The sequence below is a fragment of the Nicotiana tabacum genome, chromosome 1 (assembly GCF_000715075.1).
Source record: "Nicotiana tabacum cultivar K326 chromosome 1, ASM71507v2, whole genome shotgun sequence".
NCBI lineage: Eukaryota > Viridiplantae > Streptophyta > Magnoliopsida > Solanales > Solanaceae > Nicotiana > Nicotiana tabacum.
This window is the reverse complement of record NC_134080.1, coordinates 62,581,074-62,586,432: the sequence shown is the minus strand read 5'-3', so window position 1 is coordinate 62,586,432 and position 5,359 is coordinate 62,581,074. Positions and strand designations below refer to the sequence as shown.

General features: G+C 28.6%; 1 long non-coding RNA gene across 1 annotated transcript; it reads left to right on the top strand.

The window, feature by feature from the left end:
• The first annotated feature begins 266 nt into the window (after positions 1–266).
• Positions 267–3,167, top strand: LOC107830037 (uncharacterized). The gene is made up of 2 exons (XR_001658072.2): positions 267–633; positions 1,433–3,167. It is a non-coding gene; the product is annotated as an uncharacterized LOC107830037 (long non-coding RNA).
• The last annotated feature ends 2,192 nt before the right edge of the window (positions 3,168–5,359 follow it).

The window sequence follows — 5,359 nt, the reverse complement described above, 5'->3', positions numbered from 1 at the left end:
TGGCAGATAATTGTGGCCAGAACCCATTAGTAAATGGCAGATGATTAGCAAATTAATAGTGAAAGAGAATTCTAGAATGAAAGAACGTGAGGAAGGAGAAGGATACATATGTTAATAAAAATTCAATTTAAGATCAGCTATGTGAAATTACCACTTTATCCTTGGTCGACCTTCATGGCTTTTCTACATAATAAAAAATAGAAATATATAATAAAGTTGGACATGGAGAAGGTGATGTGGCATCCTTCTATGTTTAGCAATTCTATTTATCTTTTATCTCCTTTTTTTTTTGAGCATTTTTACCTTCTTCATTCACATTCAATAAATAAAAAAATTGTATTAAATAAACAACTGTTGCTCGAAACGTTTCTTGGGTATTTATTGGAGAGTCCAATCGTTTCATGGAAGCCCAAAGGTAAAACAGTTGCCCCTTCCTCAAATCTCTCACATAACAGTACTCTCCCCCAAATAGAAGACGAGGCAAATTTGGAGTCAATGGTGGCAGGCTTTCAATTTGGATTCCGAGTCGAAAATCAGCGATCAGCAACGTTATTGATTGGAAGCAATTAAAGGCTTCAACGACAAGACACTTCTGCTCCCGAGAAAATTCACGGACAGTTCATGACTTTGCAGGTCCTTTTTCTATTAAAATTATCCTAACTTTTTTTTACTCAATTTTATGATATTTATTTATGTAACAATTTGAGAGGATATCACAAATGCTCTAAATATTAAAATTCGAACTTGTGAAATATATACAGATAAATCATAGTTGATTGAAGTATGGGTCAATCTTTTGAAGTTAAGATGGAAATACAATCATATTATTCCAAAAGAGAGGTCATTTTATAGTTGGAATGATTTGCTGTTATAATTGAATTTTTCATAGTTTTCCCCCCTTTAATTTATGCTTTCTGGTTATCTCCTTAATTGTCGTTCTTGTTGTTGTTGTTGGTTATCTCCTTAATTGTGGGGCATTTTCAGTTTAACATAGGTGGTCTCATATTTACTTGGATAAGGTTACAGTTTATGTAGAATGTTAAAAACCATTAAAAGATGGTAGAATCGTAAAAAGATGTTTAATTAGTAAAGATTAATTTCTTTATTAACTTATAACATTAATTTTTAACTATATTTATCAGATGGGAATAGAGATGCTCCGACCTTGAAAGAGACTCTGAAATGGTCAATGTGGAACAAACACATTAACATTAAAAGATAATTTCTGTTAAACTCCATGATACTGTCATGAAGTATTATAATATCTTTTACTTAAGTGTCAATTTTCCTTTCGATGTTAGAATTGTATATTTTGAGGAACATTCAAATATAATACTGAAATATTGGACTTTTTTGCCTTATTAGGAATTCATTCCTCCTTTTACCTTAGTGATTGCCTTGGGCATCTCATGTTGTATTCTTCTTTTAATAGAAATGTGGAACTAAACAAGTGATGGTGACGCGCAACATAGTGAAGATTATGTTGTTCAAGATAAGTGGGTTAAAAAGGTATAGACAAAAAATTGGATATATTACAGGTACATGTTTAATAGATGCAACTCTGTTACTTGCTTCAGCCAAACAAGCAGCATCGTGGTAGAACTTTATTATTGAGGTGTACCTTTGAGCTTTACTCTATGTGCCATAATAATGAGTTATTTGACATTGAAATGTTATGTTACTTGATTACTGTCTAAAGCTAACTATTATAACTTATGCAAATAAACTAACATGCTGAAGGAGGATATAATATCTAGAAAGAATACAAATAAGGATAAAACAATTTTACTTTATTTTGTCTATTTTGAAGGTACCAGTAACTTAATTGATAATAATAAACCTTGCACAATGCTTACTCAAGCATTAGCACAAGTTAGATAGCACAACAATTAGTCGTGCTTAGAAACTTTTTCTTGAAAGAAACCTTTGTTTAATGCAATATTTGAAAATTCTTGTAGCTAAGGTGAGCATTAACAAGGTTTTTTTCATCTTAGGAATAAATTTATAGTATGCAGAAGGTACATTTTGTTTGAAATTGATTGAAAAGATAGTTTTTGCTCAGTTATATACTCTAACAAAGATAATTACATATACCAATTGGGAATTTCAGAAATTATTGCATAGGTTTTGTCAGTCAAATGGTTGGAGGCCTATCCTTTTGTGACATTTTTTTGAGGAGTATATTCAGGTGTCCGCTTATGCAAAAGATAGTTTTGTACATTAAAATATAAATTAACATGTTTATATATTATTTTGTGCACTGTTAATTTTTTTATTCTATAATCTGAAGTAATCATATTCTGCTGGCTCTTTTTAAATATGAAAAGGAAAGGATTGGAACTTTTGAAAAAAGCTTTTATGGTGTTCCAGTTTTTCAGGTACACTCTCTCCAATTATTTGTGGCACCTCTCTTAGACCAGAAAAAGCTATTTATCTTTAACTTCCTTTCTTTGCCTTTATCTCCCAATTATTTAGTTGTTCGATCTTCCAAGTTATTGTTTATTTATTGTGCAATTAGAGAGAGTAATAAAAAGTTATAAATGCGTTAATTTTTTAACGGGGTCCTAAAGAGATGTACATAATAACTTATTACAATTAATTGCTTAAAACTTCTGGCTTCTCATTCTATAGTGCAGAGTATCGTCAAAAATATATATATAATAAAGAACACCACCATCACTCTTAACCTTGATAGCCAATGCATCCTCTTAACCAATTACAGGTAATTCTTACTTTACTATTAGATTGTTTTTGCTACTTCTTTTACCCTTCAAAGCTTAAATTTGTTTCACCTTGGCAATATTTCTTTTGAGAGCAATACTTGGACATATCGTGGAAGGAGATGCACTTTCTTTAAAAAAAAACTTTCAATATTTTGTGTTACCTAACTAATTATATTCTTTATTTTGTGATAAATTATTGGAATTTATCTGATTGTATGATATGAGGATTTTAAGGATGTTGCAGGAACTATTTTAGAGGGAAAAGCAATTGAAAATCTATAAGCATCCATTATATTCTCTCGCTTTCTTCTCATAAAGTTGTGCTCACAGTCTTTGTGTTTGTGTATATGTATGAGATCTTTTTTTTTATACAAATTACATATATGTATGCCATTTGGATACACAAAGGAATTACGCAATTAAATTCTTATTTTCAATCTACAATTTAAATGGATTTGGTATATGTGATTGTGTCAATGGGTTCATCCTGGTGTGTCAAGTGGGAGAAATACCTTTGTTTGTAACTGAAAATGTGTTGTACATTTTATTATTTCTCCTGCATAATATTGGAAATATATCATCAGACATATTCTATGTCGTTTTTACATGATGTTGTGATTGACAATTTTACTTTTGTTCTTTTCATGCAATGATACTATCATTTGTGATTTTAGATTTCTATAGAATGAATAGGCCTGATTATAAAAATAAAATGGGTCTAAATAGAGCGAAGTGAGAATTAATGATTTCTCTTCCTCCTCTTTCATCTTCTTCTCTTTTGTCTTTTATTTTTGGAAAATGATTTGTTTATTTGTGTTTTTGTCTTGATTGTTTGGTACTCGGACATACATTTTATATTCTTATAGTAATATAAAATCACAAAAATACATAGAGATACAAAAGAAAATTAACCGTTGAGGTGAACTTTGATTAACTATCGCAAAGTGACATTTTCTCAATATTCATCGAGTGTTTTAAAGGTTACATTTATTTCTTTTTCCTTAATATGTTATTTTGGAAATTCAAAATACTCCAAGCACGATTAGAGAAGGAATGATAATGCAAAGATATTACAGAAATAGAAAATTAAACCTTGTGTTGAACTTTTAACAATACTAGTTTCTTGATACGTGCGTCGCACGTGTTATTCTGTACAAGCAGTAAAAAAATTAAAATATTATTAAAACATGTGAAATATTACACCAAAATTTCAAAAGAAAAAAATACAAGCTAAAAATAGTAAATAGTTTTAGAGATGTAGTGTTGAACTCAAATTGACTGGATAGCTCTACGAAGATCAATAATTATATTTAGTTAGACAAGTGTATTTTATAATTACATAAATATAGTTGTTATGACTTACAAACATATAATACGACTGTATATTTCACCTAATATTTCTCTGTAGATATTGTTTTTAAAGTTGTTCCATTTTGATGTTTCAACGAAATGATACGTGCAACAGATAAAAAGAGAAACTAATACTTATTTGTACATGATATACTTTTTTTTTAAAGAATGAAAGAAATTAAATGTTTGTAAAATTTTGTGAACAATTAATTAAGAAGCGACTGACAATAATAAAAACATAACAAAAAGATTTTTTTTCCATAGTCATGCAAAATTATACAATTTTGAAATATGAATTGCAGAAGGTTGAGAGAACCAAAAGGTTTTAAACTTATTTATGAAGGTATAATTTTTTGAAGGGTATCATAGTCACTTAAGTTTATAGGGTTATTTTAGTCTTTCACATTCAACTTTTGATCTTCATGCTTATAATTAGGGGTGTACATAGGTCGGGTTGGTTCGAATTTTACAATTACCAAACCAAACCAATTGTGTCGGGTTATTAAATCTAAAGACCAAACCAAATCAATAAAACTTGGGTTTTTCAATCTCGGTTTTTCTTGGGTTTTCGGGTTTCTCGGGTTTTTTCGGGTTTTTTTTTTAGGTAAAATCTTCGTAGAACAAAACATATAACTTGTGCTTAAAATATTTCTTTAATCCTAGTAAGATACAACTATATAAAGTATTTTCCAAGAAAATAATACAAAATATGAGATGTGTCATGTCATTATCCTAAAATATTCAACAATAAAGATAATAAAATTATGTAATATAAATATTGCTTATTAAAAAGCCATAATAAAAATAAATATAATATAAAAGTACTAAATCATGCTAAAATAAGTAGATTAATAAGGGAGTATTATTACATGACTAAACGCTAAAGAAAAAATAAAAATAGGTTCTGCATTTTTATCTAAATTATTGCAAAACAAAAAATAGATATTCAATACATTCCCGTTCGTAGTATTGAATTGAATGTCTTTTGTTAGCATTAGTATTGATTTAATTTTGGTTTTGGCTTTTGTTAGCATTATATAATTTACTAATATTAATGGCTATAAAACTTATTGGAACATTCAAAAGTTCTAAGTCCAACCTTGAAATAATACCTTAAAAGGTAAAATTATGAAAAAATTTAAGAAATATTTATAAATTACATCACAATAAGTATATTTATATATTAAATATATCTAAAAAATTTATATATGTAATGTCGGGTTGGTTTGGTTTCGGTTTGACTTTCTTTTGTTAAAACCAAACCAAACCAATTATGGTCGGGTTTT